Genomic DNA, 19,971 nt, shown 5'->3' with positions numbered 1-19,971 from the left:
AAATACCCAACCGTACCCGAACTCAAATAATATCAGTTGTCTATTTTCTTAAAAGTCAGTTTTCACACTCTTCGTTTGGAATTGAAATACAAAAGAAAATATGTATGTGCTCTGTTTGAATTCACATATTGAATTATATTTTAGACACCTTACCAAGTTAGTGCAACAAGGGCCTGATTTATGAAAAGTTAACGCGGCCTTTGTGTCATTTTTTGACACAAAGGCGTCGCTAACTTTTCATAAAACAGGCCCAAAGGAGCTTATTTACAAGCCCCTTGCCTGCCAGGGCTCACTTTTTCCCTTCGTAAAAGTTGCTAATGGATAATTTAGATGCTCAGTGCTGAATCTGGCACAGTCTTTGCAGCTGTTACTTGACACTTTTTCTTCAAATGGAAATGATTACAGGCAAAAAATAAAAATGGATAAACTAATTTGGATTAAAGTACTTAATTTCAAAATAATTAGGACAATTAAGCTGCTTAGTGGATCTGAATTTCATCAGTTTTTGTGTTTGCTGTTAATACAGAGTAACAGCAGGCAAGGGAGGGTCACATCAAATCCAATTTTTGTAGAGAAATGTCCCTGCTATCGCAATGTAGGATACAAAGTTACAAACAGTTCGCATTTTAAATATAATGAACATGGTATGCACGACATGCGCTGATCCAAAGCCATTGCGTGATATTACACTGCTAAAAGCTCTGCTAATAACGATTGGGAGCCTTTACACATGCCTTCTTAGTTATCAAGTTTTCAGATTGCCTAGAAGTGACATTTCCATGGTTTCAGTGAACTTATGATGATTCACATTCAACGGCCAAATGTGTGGCACTTGGAGTGACACTTTCATACGAGTAAAATAAAACAATAAAGTGCACGGAAAGACATAAATGCCCGAAATTGCACCCGTTTGAGCAATGAGAAGCTCAAAAATGACACAATGAATGCAGAAGTCAATATTTACCACTGCTCCATCTACGATTCGTTTCTGATTCTCTCTGCTTACACAAAAAACACATTGGCAGTGATTGTATTACCCAACTGAGGGCCAGATTTACAAGGCCCTAGTGCCACCGAAGCATCACTTTTTGTGACGCTCCGGTGGCACTGTGTGGTGCGCCACATTTACAAGGTGGTGCTAAGCCACGTTTTGTGGCTTAACACTACTTTGTAAATACGGGCCCCTCTGATGCAGTTTACTGTGGCAGAGGAACATGCAATGGGTGTTGCTGTGGGTGTTTCACTACAAAACCCATTGCTTTTGATGCTGCCCCAGATTTACAAGAAGGCATAAATCTGTGGCAGTGCCAAAAACTAACATCATCCGAGGGGTGGCGTTAGCATGGTACAACGAGGAGGAAAACTTTTATTCCTCCCTATTTTTGCTTTTCCATGTGTGCTGCATTTTGCAGCACACATAGAAAGAACGAAAGGCCATGAATGAATGTTTATGTGCATGCAGGTGTCCCTTCCTGCTCATAAACAATCATTCAAAAATTACGATTTGCTACTTTTATGTGTACTGCATTCTGCAGCACACATGGAAGTGCCAAATCTCCATTGTAGATTGTTAATGTTCAGGAAGGGATACCGTACTGCACATAAACAATCAATCCACTCAACACAGGTACCCTTGCACTATAGTGCAAGGATGCCTGCGTTGACGCTGGCAGCTAAATTTAGCACAGGCATCGGGGAAACACAGGGGTGTGCCAAATTTGAATAAATACGGCACATCCCTTTGTTGCTAAAGTGATGCAGCATGGCTGTGCACATTTTTGCACAGCATAAATGTAAAACAAAAAACAAGTACGTGTTCCTATCAATTTTTTTAACTTGCATGATTTATGTGTTAGGTTATTCTATATGTTTTACCTGTATATGAAAAACTGACAAAATAGTTATAGAATACTTTGTGCTTTAATCTAAACCATGTTTTTGACGAGGTCCTGACACTCTGACAGATACCCCTATTGCAATCATCTTCGATGGAGTGCCCTACTACTGGTTCACCTGTGCCACCAGAAGTAAGTGTATAGAAGTAAGTTGGATATTATTGTAATGCGACATTTAGATACTGCCTATATAGTGCTTACTAACCCTAAGTGGGGTGCTGACACAGATGCCTATGTGGGAATCATTCTACGCCATGTAGGATGTGTGGTTGGAAGTGTGTTGTCTTTGCTTTGATCCTCAGTTGGACTCATCCTCTCAACAGAGGTGATCTTTTAAAAAAGACTTTCAAACAATAACTCAGGGGCATAGTTAGGAGTTCATAGCGCCAATGGAGCATCACTTTTCTGTGGCTTAACGCCACCTTGTAAATACAGCCCCTTCACATGCAGCACTTTGCGTGGAATGGGCGTGCAATGGGTGTTGCTGTGGGCGTGCCACAGTAGCACCCATTGCAGTTTGACACTGCCCCAGATTTTCAAGTTTTTGTAAAGTGAGGCGGTACCAAAATCTAACTCCACCCCAGGGGTGGCATTAGCATGGCACTACAAGGAGAAATGCTTTCATTTCTCCTCGTTTTATGGTCTTTCTATGTGTGCTCCATTCTGCAGCACACATACAAAGAGCAAATCACCATTTAAGATTGTTTTTGTGTAGGAAGATGTTCCTTCCTGTACAAAAACAATCTACCCCTCACGCACAGCTATCTTTGCACTATGGTGCAAGGATTGCTTCATTGGCGCTCAGCAGCAAATTAAGAACCAAGCAGGGGGGAACACAGGGGTGCACTGTATTCTATTAAATATGGCGCATCCCTGGATTGTGAAAATGATGGTGCGCAATGCTGCCAAATTTGGCGCAGCAACATGCACTGTCATTTTCTCTTAAATTTGTCTCTTAGTTTGTTCACTTTGGAGAATATAGCCTAATGTATCTTCATGGTCTCAGTTTTTAAAATGTCATGTCTAAAATAATATACATACATCCCTCATTATTTTGCCAGCCTAAGATCATGTTCAGTTGAGTTCTCTGGCAAAGGTTTTTATATTCATTGCTGACACAGACAATGTGGTTCAGATCCACCCAGAGAGACTCAAAGGCAGGGCTCTGGATTTATAGTTAATCTGAAGCCCAGGGTGTCCACACCTTCTTGGTGACTGTAAAAACACCCACCAGTGGTGCGCTCAATGTAATAAACAAGCTTTTTAATTTTGTCATTAGCAGGCTGTGGGCATCAGCAGTGCAGCTGTAGGGTGAGCCAGCCAATTTAGTACACTAGCTGTTTGGTTTTAATGCAGCTCTGCCATTGGCTTGTTTCATGGGGCTGTCCAGTGTGTGCTATAAAATGTAATTAATACAGTTTAGTGTAATGTAAACCAGCACTAAAATGCATTAGTCTATCCCCTAATATGGGGTTCAAGGCAGGGCTGTCCACTTCCTATGAACCACACTTTGTTATCACTTAAGTAGTGCGCCATGAGTATTATCACATCATGCGCCATGCAACAACAAGACTGGATGTTTCCAGTGGCAGTCTAGCCACAGGTTTTTTGGTTTGGTAATCGTCCCCCATAGACAGTGTTAAAACAGATCATTGGAAGAAGAAATTGTGGAGACCTGTCACATTTTTACATATGGAATATCTGTCCTTAAAAAAATGAAATAAAGTAGTAAGAGAAACCTGTTTAAACTAAAGAGGCAAAGACAGTCTAAGAGGCAACTTGTCTTGCCACTGAGAAAATGAGCAAAAAGTGACAGAATTTGAAAGATATGCAACTATAGTATGCAAAGACTGGAAATGAATTAGGTTGCCTAGTATAGTTCCATCATACTTGGACTCAATGTTTCCACTGCTCTAAGAATGTACTCAAGTAACAGTTTAATACCTGTGAAGGATTGTGACAATTATAAGACTTCCTACATATAAACCACCTTGCTTTTTTGTCAGAGCATTAGTTCTAAAAAGATTCACTTACATATACAAAATGGTGGCTAGAATGGTGGCTTACACCTCTCAGTTTGCTGAAGCTACACCCTTTCTTCACAAACTCCACTGGCTCCCTTTAAGACAACGTATATTTTTAAAACACTGTACCATGCAAAATGTTTGATCGAGGTTAGCTCCAACCTTTTCTCAGAAGAATATTCAATGTAGCGTCCCTTTGGAGAAGTTTTGAGATCTTTCTCTTGTCGCACAACAATCCCTAGACTTCTTAAATCAAGATCAGAGCGGGTGTTGCTTTTACATCAATGCAGCTAAGCTTTGGAATATCGTCCATCCACATGTCATGTTGCAAAACTTCTTTACTCCAGTTATTCCATTAGTTCAAAACTTCTTTACACCAGTTTCTCCATGAGCTCAGAACCTAGCTGTTTTGCCACACTTTCAACAATTATTAGGGTGCTGTAGGTGGTTCCATTTTCACTTACATTGCACCTAGGAACAATTGATGACAGAATGTGTAGTGAATCTTTGTTTGTTTTAATGGGATAACAGGAGTTAGCTTAGCCTTCGGATTCGTGCCCCCGTCACCTAGTGACTTTTAACCTACTTAGCTTGCTCTGTCTTAGCCCATTTAATTATTTAATTCTTCTGAGATGGCTGCCTTGTTTACAGTTAGGCCACTTGTTATGCTTTGCATTATCAGTGCCACTGCACTAAGGCGTCAAGATCAAGTGACAAAGACAAACAAACAGTAGGTGTTCAAGGCAATTGTTTATAGCAATTGCCGTCCCAAGCACGTCTGTTATCTTTTGTTTGGGAACACACGTACGTCAGGGGTCCAAGTAGATCTGTATAAATACATCACACTTTAGACAGATAATCAGAGGATTCCGATGCCCCCATTGCTGATATCGATGCTGCACATCGTCTTGAAGCCGACCCTGTCTTCGTGTCCCTGCGGAGTCTGAGATAGAGACCTCATTCCAAGGTAATGAGGGTTAGGGGCTTCCCTCATGGACATGGCATTGGTAGATTAGGTTTAACAAACCCAGCTCCCCTTTAGGCAGGAGGTTAGGCCTATCATATTAGGGTATTAGGACATATTACACACCTTATGTCTTTTCATGCTATTGCAAGATGGTGGGGGTCTTTGTAATAATGACTCTTGTCTTTACAATTCTGTTTCTTGCACTGTTCACTATCCTAATCATTGCAGCCCATGCAACTTATCGCAGATTGCAGTTGTGTTAAATAAAAACTATTGAAACTTTACTGCATCTTCATTATTGCCTGTGTATGGATGAGACATGATGTATCTGTGAGAAAGGGGTAATCTTTGTTTAACCACAACACTCCCTGAGATGTCTTACTCTCGAGTCCATGCGTAAAGGCTGCCACAAATCACCTTTTACTATTTGAGTTTTTAGTGAGGTACTGCTAGTGAGCCGGAAGGGTTAGGACGACAGCTGCGACTTGTTGTAGGATAGGCATAGTCGCCTATGAACATAAGTACTGTCATCCTTAAACCAGCAGTCTTGCCTAGAGCGAGAGTCCAAACTACGACAAATGCTCTAGAAATGTTGTTAATAAAACATAACATTGAGACAGGAAACATCCCTAATGTGTCTTCTTTTCCTCCTTTTTCATTATAAACACAATCACTGTGCTTATTGCTCATCTGAATGCCCTGTCTCACTATCTACATATGCAATAGATAACATAGCTTCAGCCTAAAGTCTTACCTCCTCCTTTTATATAGCTGGCAGACAATATGGAGCTAGAGTCTGGAAGATATTGTATTGTATTGTAATAGTATTTATATAGCGCTTACTACACCTGACGAGGCGTCGAATCGCTTTTCGGCGAGGAGCACGCTACTCCGGAATCCAACGAGAATTAGTGATGGATTAGTATCGGGAAATATAAGTACAGTTTTAGTATTATTATGAGTTAATTTGAGCCGTGATATGAGAGTTTGTTAGTTAGATTGACTGGAGTAATGGAGGGGTGGAGGAGGAAAGAAATCCAGAAGTGTTAATTGGGAGTATGTGGTAATAGGATTTAGGCTTGGGATGAGTAAGGGGGGATGGAGGAGGGAAAAGTCTGTGGAAGGGTTAGGGAGATCATAGTAGCAGGGTGAGATAAATGAGGGTGAATTTAGGAGGGTTGTTTGGGAGGTCATGGTAGTTGAGTGAGGTTTGGTGAGTTAGATGTGGAAGCGGAGGGAAGAGCTTAGGTAGAGGTATTTAGGAGATGAAAGTAGTAGAATGGATTTGGGATGAGTCAGAGTGGGAATGGAGGATAGATTGATAGAGACATGACATATGATGATGGGTAGATAAGTCTGATAAGATGAGAACAGGGATTCATAGATATCTAGTATAACAACCCACCCAGGAGCCACACAATGACCCACGAACATGCCAAGCACAGAACAACATACACACATACATATATATATATATATATATATATATATATATATATATATATATATATATATATGTATACACACACACACACACACATACATACACACATGAAAACACACATATATGCACACATATATGTACATACAATACATATTTATAACCATGGGTAAATATACTTAGTTAAACAGGTTTAAAGAGTGTGTGTGTATTCTACTGTTATTACATAGTAGCGATACATATTTTCTAAAGAACTATACATAACTAGAAATATACACATAATCAGAAAAAAATATTTATCAAGATAGGCATATGCAGTCCTTAGTTGTTTGAATATGGTGGTTATGAAGGAAAGAGCCAACTCTTGAGTAGTTTTCTGAAGACAAGAAAGTTATCTGTGGCTCTTATAGTTGGGGATAATGAATTCCATAGTTTGGCTGCTTGAACGGAGAAGGATGTACCACCTATAGTCTTTTTCTTGTATGGTGGTGTTCTAAGGCAGGGTGTCAATCTTGAGCTGAGGTTTCTTTGTTGGATGTATTTGGTTATTTTGTTTCTAATAAAAAGCGGTCCTGTTCCATGTATAGCTTTGTGGGTGATACAAAGCAGCTTGAAAGTGCATCTTCTGGCAACGGGTAACCAGTGTAGTGCTCTCAAGGCAGGGGAGATGTGGCTTGCGGCTTTACATGTAATAGTAGCCTGGCTGCGGAGTTCTGAATACGTTGTAGGTTTTTCCTAATAAATGATCCATGGTAGAGGCCATTGGCATAATCCAGTTTTGATAGTACAAGCGAGATAGTAGCTTGTACCTTGTGTATAAATCCGAGGTGGGGGAAAATGCGTTGGAGAGTCTTCAAGGTGATGAAGCTTGTTCGTGCTATTTTGTCCACTTGGGAATTGATAGTTAAGTTGGAGTCCATGGTGATTCCAAGGTTTTTAACTTTCTTGGATAATTGAATAGGTGGTCCGAGATCGTCAGGCCAGGCGCACAGAGGGTCATAACTTTTCCATTCACCACATATGAGTATTTCTGTTTTGAGGTATTTAGTTTGAGATGGCTCCAGGTCATCCACTGATCAACGGCTCTGAGGGAACTGAAGATTTCTGAGTTTTCAATGTTTTTGGGGCATTCTAGTTTAAGTATTATTTGTGTGTCATCTGCATAGTTGTAGCATGTGAGATGAAAATCATTGATCAGTTCTGGTAATGATATCATGTAATGTTGAAAAGCAAAGGTGAGATGATTGATCCTTGGGGGACCCCTGCTTTTGTGAGGTAGGGTTTGGACGAGAAGGGGGGCGTGTAGATGATATTAGATCTTTTTTAAAGATAGGAAGTAATCTAGTTGAGTGCCCCCCCAGCTGCCCTGAGAGGCGTCAATGCCATTGCCATGTTTTTTCTCCTGCTTCCTCCCATCCTTCCAGCGGTACCAGGGACAACCTGCGACCTGTGCCCTGCAGTGACGTCATAACTGCATGCCTCGGTTTATGAAGGGGACGTGGACGAGACCGTGATGAGGCTGACAGATGCTTTTGATGTGTCCAGAAATATTGCGCTGTAATTCCGACTATGGGAAAACATTTCAAATCCGTGGATGTTAATTTCTAAACACGTTCGGAAATGGGGTATCTTTTTAAGAATGGAGGATTTTTCATTTTTCAGATCTCTATGCAGCTGCAGCAGTGTGTAAGCATAGCTGCCAAGTTTTCAAATTACCCACTTTTGGTCGACCCTATCAGATTTAGAACCTGACACCTCCAATTTATGTGCTACTCCATAGGCGCTGGTAAGTGTGGGTGGTCCCGCAGCACCCGCAAAATAACCATGCTCATACATGTCAATAGACTGATTCAAGTAGAAAGCTTTATTTTATGTGTCTCCCGCCTCAAAGTGTCTACTTCAATGTAAGCCAATTGGGAAAATACATTCCTCTTTTTTCTTTTTCAGAATTTCAATTCTCACAGCTTGAAAATGTTGGTATGTATGCAAGCTGGAGTTTAAAAGATGAACGAGCAATAAATATGCCTTTAAATTTTGTTTTTATCTTGTCACGCTTACTGTCAATTCAATAAAGGTGGGCAAGCCAACAACTTAACAAGGAGAGCCAAGCAAAGAGTCTGGCTGGGCTTTAAGAGCCCATGCATGAGCTGAGCCCTGAAAATAGCTGCCATCTAAATCATTCCTCAAACATCATGTTAAAAAAATCTGATCATCTATTTTAAATTAGAAAACACATTTTTTAAAACATGTTGAAGCTTTTCACCTTATTACATCAGATTATTTTTGCACAGCTCACACCCTCAACTCACGTATTGTAAGGTGCTCTCATATGTGGTAACAAAGAAAAAAGAGGCTCTGTAAACTAAAACATTTGCCTAGGATCACACAATTTAGGTCAAGCACAGTAGCCAGAATTGTTCCCAGGTTTTCTGGTTTCACAGTATTCAATTCATCAACCAGATGGTTACCTCTTACTCTTCTTTTAACATGTTGTTTAATTCTTGGCTCATGGTGGCTGATAACGGGTGGCAGGCAGAAGCCACATTAAAGCTCGGCTGATTTTAGGCTCGAAGATCTAAGAGGCCCTTGAGCTGATCTGAAGCCAGGCCTCTGTCTCTAGCTTTAAGTGGCCTGCCCACCTCTGGTGTGGTAAGATAGAGGTCATAAGTCAGGTTATGTCTTGAGACAAATTGCTGCTTGCACTTTTGACATAGAGATTAGTGTTTACTTTTTTTTCTCTCACCACAAAGTGAGAGAATTTTGTAAAGTGAACTATGTGACAATTTTGCTGGGGTGCAGGGAGTGTGACAGGAATGGTTGCGAGATGCCAATTTTTTTTCTCAAACACAACAAAATTTAAATACCTGCAAATTACCTGTACAAATTGTTCAAATTATGGGGGTGATTCTGACCGCGGCGGTCCATGACCGCCATGGCGGTGGTCGGCGGTAGTACCGCCAACAGGCTGGCGGTGCTTCCCGGCCGATTCTGACCACGGCGGTAAAGCCGCGGTCGGAAAAGGGGAGCCGGCGGTTTCCCGCCGGGTTCCCGCTGGCCCAGGGTATCTGCCATGGCGGCGCCGCTTGCAGCACCGCCATGGGGATTCCGACCGCCTTCCCGCCAGCCTGTTTCTGGTGGTGTCCACCGCCAGAACCAGGATGGCGGGAACGGGTGCCGTGGGGCCCCTGGGGGCCCCTGCACTGCCCATGCCACTGGCATGGGCAGTGCAGGGGCCCCCTTACAGGGCCCCACAAAGATTTTCACTGTCTGCTGTGCAGACAGTGAAAATCGCGACGGGTGCCACTGCACCCGTCGCACACCTTCAACTCCGCTGGCTCAATTCCGAGCCGGCTTCATTGTTGAAGGGGCTGTACCGCCGGGCCGGCCGGCGGTCTTCTGGCGGTCGCCCGCCGGCCCCGCGGGAAAGCCAGAATGACCGCCGCGGTCTTTCGACCGCGGAGCGGTCTTTCGGCGGGAACCGCTTGGCGGGCGGCGACCGCCGACCATCGCGGTCAGAATCACCCCCTATATCAGCAGTTAGAGAAGCACAAACAAATCTGTAAATCTGAAGTACAATGGAAACAAAAGTTTGAATAGATTCAAAGCAAGACACTTTGCTTGGTGATGCACAAATTATTATAAATATTCACTGAAACCTGATTTCCACAAATTATTGCTTGTGGACTATATAATTTTATAAGTAAAACTGCACATCTGTGCAATTTTTTTTGCCTTTTTGATGGAAAATGTGCTGTGTGTAAATGACAGTGCCCTACTGTACCATGCTTTAGTAATATATTTGCAATAGTGTGTGTCAAAATAAACCACCAACTCTCACGCCGTGGGTGCCCATGGCGTCCCGTTTTCTGGGCCGCAGTGGGCTCGGCGGTCCGTTTTCTGGTCTGCTGTGGTCCCTCTATTTGGCCACGGTACGGTTTGTTGCCCGCAGCGAGGCCGGGAGCCCAGGAACTGGGGGCTGAGCCTCGTCGCGTTCAATGTGCAATATGGATGATTGCCGCAGGGCTCCCATGTCCCCCCCATTGCCTCACTTTTCTGGTGTCCTGGTCATTGGGTTATTTTTCCTCTGTTTCTTCGGGCCATGTTTCCTCTTCCAAGGATTCTGTTCTATTCCCTGCCTGCACCAGTCTCCTTTTTCTTTCCCTCTCTACTATGGTGCCTTTTTCCTGTTTTTTCCTATGACGTCTTTCCAATCCCTGATGTTATTCTTTCTTCTTCCTGCATGTCACTTCCTGGCCATTGGTATATAAGGAGCCAGCTTCTTGTTTTTCTTGCGTTGCAACACTTCTTGTTAGTGGTGATCTTTGCTCCGGCTTGCTATTCTTTTGGAGAGTTTTTCCTGCTTATTTTACCACAGCCTGTAGAGTTCCAGCCCTTAAAGCCCTGGTATGTTGACATGCACCTTCTTCCTGTTTCAAAGAGTTCCTGCAAAAGACGTTTTTTCCCCCTTGGGGTTTTTCACTGGGACTCCTTCTGGGGGGCACGGACTGCTGTAGCGTTTCCTTTCAGCAGCACCGTGGCTACCGGAAGGGGTCACCCCTATGTCGGCCAGACCAGAACGTACAAGAACAAAGGTCACACTCCAGTTTCATCTGACCAGGGCGGTAAGCGAAAGACAGAACGTGACACCATCTGCTTTAGTCTCTAGCACCAACAGGCAAAATCGTTTCACCAGGTAGGCTTTATCACCGAAACATGTGCTGGAAGAAATAAAAGCATTTGTGTGGCACAGTGAGGACAAGTTATATCTTGTCTGCAATGAACAGGAAAGAGTTTTTGTAGGGGCAGAAGAAGAGCACAAGTGTAAGATATGAGTGACTGGAAGCCGAGTCCCTAGTAAGGTTCATGCCAACAAGTTATATGTAGATCCATGGCAACTTTACCTCTCCTCAACTCTTCCTGAGTAAACAGCAGCAGCAGCCTGACAGTTTGCAATGGAAATTAGAATCCTCTGCAGAGAGTGCTTCTAGCAGTCCTCAAGAGGGCAGAGAGGAATTCTAAATTTATTACGATGAATTTCAGTGCAGTAACCAGCTCTTAAATGCTTTAGCCTAACCCCAGATACATGGCACTTGGCAAGGCTGTTTAGGCATCCTTGTATAGGAATTGTTCAAGTGATGAAATACAAATGATTTGTTACAAACAAACACTGTATATAAGTGCAATAGAAACAGACATTGGGTGCAAAAGAGTGTTTCTAGGGCTTATCACCACCTTTTTAAGGCAAGCCTTTAGAAAGATCATTTTCTTCTACCTCCTTCGAGCCCCACAAGCAAGTGTCAAGCCCATCTAATGAGACACTCGGCAACTACATGTAGAACACACTATGCCACATGCGCACGAAAGGCTTGGAACAGCCGCAGGCATAACTAAAGGGGACGTGAATCATTCAGGTTCAGTCTTTCATTGAGTAGCTGTGTGTACATCACAGTCATAGAGTTCAGCTGTGTGGGGGCTAGAGCATTACACTTGTGGAGAAGTGTTATTTTAGTTTTGTCCCTCTACATTGCAGTAATCATATAAACTTGTAATCAAAGTCATATATTCCGTGTGCCCTAACATTATTAATGTAAAGTGAAGCACCAAATGTATTAGTGAAAGATACATTCACTGTAGAAAATTATCGCTTCATATATGCATGGGATTAATGCTTAACTTTTTACATGAAAGTTTGTAGTTCTCATTCACATTTACCTTTGTACATTTCGAGTTAAACTGCTTTTTTGAAGTTTTCCTTATGTACTTATGCTTTCATTTATAGATATTTGTATGTATCCTGTAATTGTAAAAGTGCACTTATAATCAGGTATTTTGGATGTGCACTGACTGTTTTTGCTAAGTTAACTTTACCAAAGGCCTTAAGCATTTGGTTTCTTGTGTTCAGCCTCTAACCAAGTGAGGCTCCTCTATTAGAGTGGAGGAGCCATGTCCCATTGTCAAAAATGTCCCCAGACACTTCCCAGACATGAAAAATAAAATGCTAATAAAGTTAATTTATTACCATTTTATTTTTCATCACCGGTCCAGAACTGAGCGTTAGGGCGGGCCATGGCCAGTTGAATGCTAAAGCAAGGAGGAGTGGTGGGCTGCCTGTGCACTTGTTTAAGGTGTACATGTCTCTCTCTCTCTCTATATATATATATATATATATATATATATATATATATATATATATATACATGCCTTTTGTAGTATGTAAAGAAGTACTACAGTATGACTCCCAACATACTAAGGATGCTATTTACCAACCGACATTCAGAAACCTCTGCCCCTGTCACTCCTATTTTTTCTGTGAGAAGTCTTTGCAGAGGTAGGTCAATTTTTTAACAGTGAATCTGGGAGGGACATGAGGAAGTGGCAGGAATATGTGGAGTACTTATATTTAAATGGGGGGATTTAGGGAGGAATAAGGAGGGGTTTAGTGAGAGAGATTCCACCTACCACAATAGAGTAAGCCGAACACCTTATAAATATTGTTTATGTGACAGGATGCAATATACTTTATACAATACACTAATTCGAAAGGAATGCTGTAGATTTCCCTCTTAAATTACAGCCATATCAGAAATATAGGTGTCCAATATACATCCTTTGATCACAACCTATTAGAAACTGTGAGATGTTAAAAGCACATTGATTACACAAGACAAGCAAAAATACTATTTTGACTTGCATTAGGTAATTCTCTCTCTACATTCATGAATATTCTTCCTCCTCCCCTTCTCTTTCTCCTTGTATTGTATATTTTATATTTTGTTCCTCCTTCATGAATGTTAAAAATGCAATAAAAAGGTTAAACCATAAAGAAAGTTAAAAAAGGTGGTTCTATACAGGACAGCATAGCAAAATGACCTAGTCAAAGACTTGATTGCTTCCATTTGATGATACAGTACGGTGGTCACTCTATAGAACCCCTTCATGGAGGCAGTTGAGGATTTAGTTCAAGATGTAGGCTTTCCCTAAATTCCTCCTGTTAAATGCACCCTTTCTATTTTAGAAATAATGCAATTGCTAAAAATACAATCATTCTCTGCATAGAAAGTGGATTTTCCATTTTACTCTTTGGCCAGTGATGTGAAGGGTGACAGCCTGACCCTTTGGGTTCTTCCTGTGAGGAAGGAACAGATCCATTTCAGACAGAGCTTTGAATGACAATCTTTTGATGAGGGTATTATGGGAGACAGTGTTGAATGCAGCGGAGACATCAATCATGGTGAGGGCCGCTGATTCTCCTTTGTCCAGGATGATTCAAATGTCACCGGTGGCCACGATGAGTGCTGTTCCAGTGCTTTTGTTCTTTCTGAATACTGATAGAGTGCTGTCGAGAAGTTGGTGAAGTTCGAGGTGGGTTGCGAGTTGCTTGTTGATGGCCTTCTCAATCACTTTGGCTGGATAAGGGAGTAGGGAGCTAGGTCAGAAGTTGCTCAGTTGATTTGGGACAGCGGTGTGCTTTTTGAGAATGGTGTTGATTTCTGCAAGTTTCCTTTCATCTCGAAAAGTAGTGGCTGTGATTGAGGTGTTGATGATGTGGGTATGAGTGGTACCAATTGGTGGTGTTGCCAGGTTATGGATATAATGAGGGCATGGGTCCCTTGGGGCCCTTGAGTGGATTGTCCACATGATTGCTGCTGTGTTGTTTCTGGTGAGGTGTGTCCATTTGGTCAGGTGGCAAACTTAGTTGTGGTAGATAAGTTAGCAATAAGTTTTTTGGGGTTGGGTTGGTGTGCGAAGTTGCTGTAGATGTTTGTGATTTTGCTGTAGAGAAAGTTGTATACATTGTGACAGAGTTATTGAGAGGCAGCAATAGTGTTGGCAGTGGCTTAGGGTGTGGTGAAATCCTAAATGATCAGGAAAATCTTCTTGCAGCTGTTGGAGGTTCCTTTGACGAGGTCCAATAGTGCTTTTTTGTTTCTCTTATTTGCTGGTGATCTGAGTCTGAGTGCAAATGTGTAGGTAGTTTTGTCTGGTGTCATGACTGGCTCTCCATTTTCTTTCTAGCTGTTTACAGTGTTGTTTGGTGTCAATGAGGGCTTCTGTGTACCAGCTGGCCTGCATGTTTCATCTGCTATGTATATTGGGTTCAATTGGTGTGAAAGAGTCCACACCGTTCTTGATGCAGTTGTTGAAGTTGTTGATGTCCTTGTCAAGGTTGTCTGTGATGCTAGGTTGATCAGTGTTTAGGGTAATGAGCCAGTCTGCTTCTGTGATTTTGCCCCAGCTGTGGCTTGGAATGCTGAACCTGGGTAGGGTGTGGACTTGAGGTGAGTTGTTTTATAAGTGAGGTGAGTTGTTTTATAAGTGGATGATGGATTGGTTGGTCCATGAGAGTGTGGTGGTGGGAGTTGTATTTGATGATGTCTCTGGTGGGGAAGATGGGATCCAGTGTGTGTAATGCAGTGTCTGTCATTTCTGGGTTGAGCTGGGTGAGTCTGATAATGCTCAAACGTTTGAGGAGTGTTATGGAGCAGGGGTTGCTTTGGCCTTCCAGGTGAAAGTTGAAGTCACTGAGAAGAATGTAGGCTCTGGAGGTAACGGTGAGTGGAGTGACAAAGTTGGTGATGAGGTTGGTGAAGGTGACTCATGGTCCGGATAGTCAGTAGGTGAGGGTTCCATTCAAACAAATATGGTTTTGGTGGAAAAAAAACATATGGTTACTTCCTGTTCAGATGGATGATGAGAACTTCAGTGATGTCACTTCCTGTGTAGGTTGCTGATGTCCACCCAGAATTTATCTTAATTATACAGTTGCTTTGATACAAAACACTTCAATAACCATATACAAATCAGTGATTCTGGGCATTACTGCCACCCCAATCCTTATCTGTTCTCTGCAATGTGTTGTTCCCAGGATCTGGGCTACCTTTGCTCTAAGGCTGATGTGCAGTAGAATGAATTAGGCTCCGATGCAATTTGATTACCCACAGTTCAAAAATTCAATGTGTCTTTTTATCTTACCCCTTCTCAGGTTAGATGAGTTTGCATGACTCTTTTCTGCTGCTGTCATGCATCCAGAGCAACTTTCCAGCACACTTCCCAAAGCCACAGAGGACTGACAAGCCTTTGTTGGATTCTACTAGATACAGGCCACATTTAGCAATGAATCTACTCAGCCGAACTCTCACATTGGCAGCACTTTGAGGCTGAAAATGAAGATCTGGTCACAGCTGACTGGGTGGCACTGCTCCATTGTAGAAGGTGCAACCCATGGATCAGATGATCAGTAGTCCTGATGTAACGTGGTCTTGTAACCAGTTCCTGGTGGGCTCCCCATACTCAGCAGTTGTAGCTGTTATCCAGGCTGACTGCTCACCATGTGTAGCCTAGCTAGGTCCTCAACAAAGCTGCAGTAGAAGGTGTGACTGGGCCTTCAGCGACTAGACAGTTAATGCCATAAGTGGACCTCCTGTAAAGCAATTTCCACCAGGTGTGAGTATCTGTCGGATCACAAACACTACACCCCTTCCAGATCACTCTTTTATTATCTGCCACATCCTGTACAATCTTTCCTCCTAGAGGATCAGGTTGGCTCCTTCACACTCTCAGCAGGGAGGCCAGCCTATAAGCACTTCAATGTAGTTGCACAACTCTTCTAGCAGGAAATCCAGACTTCTGGTAATGTCCCTTTACCTCTGAGAGACTGGCTATTATGCAGACATCAGCTTTGATTGCACCACAGTCGTCTGAGTACTATGCAGTGCACTGCATTCCTTGAACATAGAGGGAAATGGAACAAAGTGAAGTGGTCTCATTTATATGCACAACAGCTTGAGATGTGATGTTGATCCACTGTCTCAAATTGTAGAACCAGTTGGTTCTTCGTTCAACTGTCCTTACCAGACGCTTTGTACTGAATGAGGATTCACACAGTGAGTATGACTGGGGCTGTGCCCATCCTGGAGCACCCACAACAGAGGCACAAAGGGATGTGATGGCTGTGCACCAAGCTCCTGCCTGATATCGGCCCAACTCAAATCACAGTCTCCAATATCCTCATTTTGGTGTCCAGGTCTCCTCCTTTTAACTGCAAGGATCTAACGAACACACTTTCAGTGTTAGGGAGCACAGTTAATGCCCTCCATCATGCGCTAGGCTCACTTAGGGGTATCCAAATAGGTCACACCGGTATCCATTATTCTGGCTCACATACCCACCATGGATATGCCACACTGGCAAGCCACAAATATACTTAACATGCACATTGGATGTTAGCAAAAGAGTTGAGGAAAGTAAATAAAAGTGGAACTTTACATACATGGGCCAGAAGACCTCACCCTGAGTAACACAGACAAAAATGTATGATCACTCAATTCATTTTCTCACTATGGCATGCTTTCACCACTGCTTTGTGTTATTAATCAAAACAGGAAAAGGAGTGCACTGATAACAATGAGGCCTCCTGTGACATGGAGGCTTTCCTCCCTCCACTCCTGCAGGTTGCAGGACAGGTCCAACACCTCTCATACTAAGGGATAGGTATAGACCTTTGCATACAGGCTTATATTTGTCTAACACACCCATATACCAAAGCAGGGGACATTTGCATCCCAGTAACATCTGACAAGGGAATTTAAGGTTTGAGAGGTGAGCATACTCATTTTCAGTGCTGTGTTTGGGCCCGAAATGTAGAACAGCCCACACCCTCCTCAATCTGCAATTTATTTATGTTGGACTCTTTGTAAAGCACTACAAAACTATTAGGCAGTAGTCACTGAGCGCTTTTAGTTAGATAAAGCAGCTAATAGAAAATATAGTAACAAAAATACATTACCCATGTATGTCAAGAACAAGATGTTCAAGCCTTGGAATTGGTAATTAAGTTAGTTAATTCTTAGTTTAAGCAGCAGCTGGTTTTAGGCATCTAACAATCAGACCTGGGTTACAGCAGATGACTGTACTGGCAAATGCACAGGTACAGACTAACTGTACATTTCTTCAAATGTGTGCACTTTCAGCAACCTTATGAGTCTGAGAAAGTCAGTTTCCAGTCTACAGTGCAAACAAAAGGAGTTCTGTAGAGATGATCCATGCACATGTAGAGACCATTCTTAATGATTCTTTCAGAAGAATGGTAGAAAAGACACCAAGTTGTGGATTGTTGATCTTACTATCCTGGATGGAAGGACAGAGTTGAACAACTTTGCATGATTTACCATATAATGCTTCATGGATGATAAAAAGTGATTTTGGAGCAATGCTGATATAGTGGGCTTGTGGGTCATATTATCCTGCTCTGTTCAGCCCTCAACTTCATCTAGTGCCATCCTGACATCAATAACTACATCTAGGTCCACAGTCAAAGAGGCATGCTGGCTAAGTAAACAGCAAATTATTTTGGCCTGATATACTGCACAGCAGCAGATTCTGGGGCCTTCTTGGAAAGTTCATGAGGAACCAGGGTGTTCCCACAACAACAGCCTGAGCCACAGTGCATTAAAGGCACTGGAGACTTGCTGCAGTTCCTCATACAAATGCCTACAAATTAAGGAGAGGATTGTTAGAGTATCCTGCAGGAAATATAGAGCATAAACCAGCTTGGGGAATCACTCATATAGATAGCAAGACTGCAGACCTTTGCCTGGCACTGTAAAGTACAACCGTACGGTGAATGTAACCATGACACATTGGCATTCACCTCAGAGATGTTAGTGACAGTGGTGAGTGACATTGGTAAGTAGTGACCCCAACAATGGCATGCCAACATGCCGCAGGGGCCACAACTAGGTAGTGATAAAATAGGCATCTGCTGGCTCAATTCAAGTGAGGGCTGCACAGAACACTTGTCAAACCCCACAGGGGTTCCAAAGGAACAGCATCAAGGTAGCAAGAGAGTGATTTGTGCTTTTACTCCAACAGTTAAGACCACATAGATTCGCCAGCCTCCTAGGAAAAAGAACCCCATGGACCTTCTTTGTTTTGTGGAACATGCCAGATATTAAATATAACAAAGCAAGTAGAGAGGAATTGTAACAAAAAGTAAGAGACTCACAAGGGAAGATGGAACAATTCACAAAATCCTAGGTGCAGCAGTGGAAGGGACAAGAAGGCAGACTCCCAAACAACAAGATCCTTCACTTATTCAATGCAGGGTATCTGCCATGTGCTGTGCTGTGGAAAGGAACACTCAAAACTACTAAAAAAAGGTTTTAAGACTAAGAATGGGTGCACCAATTTTTTAAATGAGCTAGGGTTCAGATAGCCATCCAAAAGCAAGAAATTAGATAGAAAGAAGAAAAGAAGCACATAAACTTATATGAAACACATTGGCCTAAAAAAAGAGTCTTATCACAATGGCCTCCACAAGGAATAAAATAGACCACAGAGTGAAAGACACGCACATCAGTGCAAATCCATCAGGATTTGTGGCTCAACAGCACTCCAAACAAGAATAAAACTTCACTGAATAACAGTCATCAGGGTCAATTACAGGAGAGGTTGAAAAAACAATCATTAAATACTTCTTAGAACACCTTTCAAAGGATTATAGGAAGATACTGCATTTGCTAGACCTGGCCTCCTTGGTGTGGTTTGTCTCCCAATATTTTGCCTTCAACAATCCTGTTTATTGGCTTTGTTTTTGCTGTGTTTAGTAATCTGCACACTTTAACCGTGTGAGTCAGTGCTAAAGGGCTTGCACTCGCTTTAAAATGTGGTAGAAGTGGCCATTTGGCATATTTAATTTACTTGGATGTCTCTAGTAAAGTGGGCCTACTTATGCCCAAGCCCTGTAACTTAAATGCTACTGGTTGGCCTTCAGCAATGATAATGCCACCCAATTGAGTAGCATAAGGTCTGACATTGCAGCCTGTGTGTGTGCAGTTTTAAACTGCCATCACGAGCTGGTAAAGTAAACCTTTTTAATACATATTAGTCACCCCTAGGTAATGCCCTGGACAGCCCTGTAGCCAAGTTGCAGTGTGTTTAAAAAGTAGAACATGTACTTTCAAGTTTTACATGTCCTGGTAATGAAAAACGTCTAAATAAATATTTCTTTGCTGCAAGGCCGCCTGCCTCTCCTGTAGTCTTACATTGGAGATACCTCATTACATTTAATAAGCTGTACTGGTTCATGGTTGGTGTCTTTAAGAATTGTAATAAAAATCATTTCTCATGGTAAAGTTGGACTTTAAACTACAATTATGAAAATAAAAACTTGCCATTTATCATACCTTAGCCATTTAGTGACTGTAATCTATCTCTGGGTCACAAAGATGAGCGTAGCTCATAGTTGAGCTTTGTGTAATACTCACAATAGAGAGCTTAGGTGTGTCTGGGTTGCCCATCACTGTCAGGATGGGACGACAGAGCTGGGCACAGCACTAATTATACTTGAACAGGCTGTGTCCTGCCTCCACTTAAAGTGCTGCTGTTGGAAAATGGGTTATTGGTAAGGGCAGGTAAGTACATACACTTAGCAATAGGCTACCAACCTCCACTTAGGTCCAGTTAGATCCCAGTAAATTAAACCCAGCTCAACCCTTGGTAGCTTGGCAACGAGTGACAAGGCTTAACTTAGGAGACAGAGTGTAAAGCATTCAAATATGACAAAACAGAAATTAAATAAAACACAGGAAACAGTCTAAAAATCCAAGACCAATTTATAAAACTATATTAGATCGTATCTTTGAA

Source organism: Pleurodeles waltl, chromosome 1_1, assembly GCF_031143425.1.
Source record: "Pleurodeles waltl isolate 20211129_DDA chromosome 1_1, aPleWal1.hap1.20221129, whole genome shotgun sequence".
Lineage (NCBI taxonomy): Eukaryota > Metazoa > Chordata > Amphibia > Caudata > Salamandridae > Pleurodeles > Pleurodeles waltl.
Note: the sequence above shows the minus strand (reverse complement) of the source record.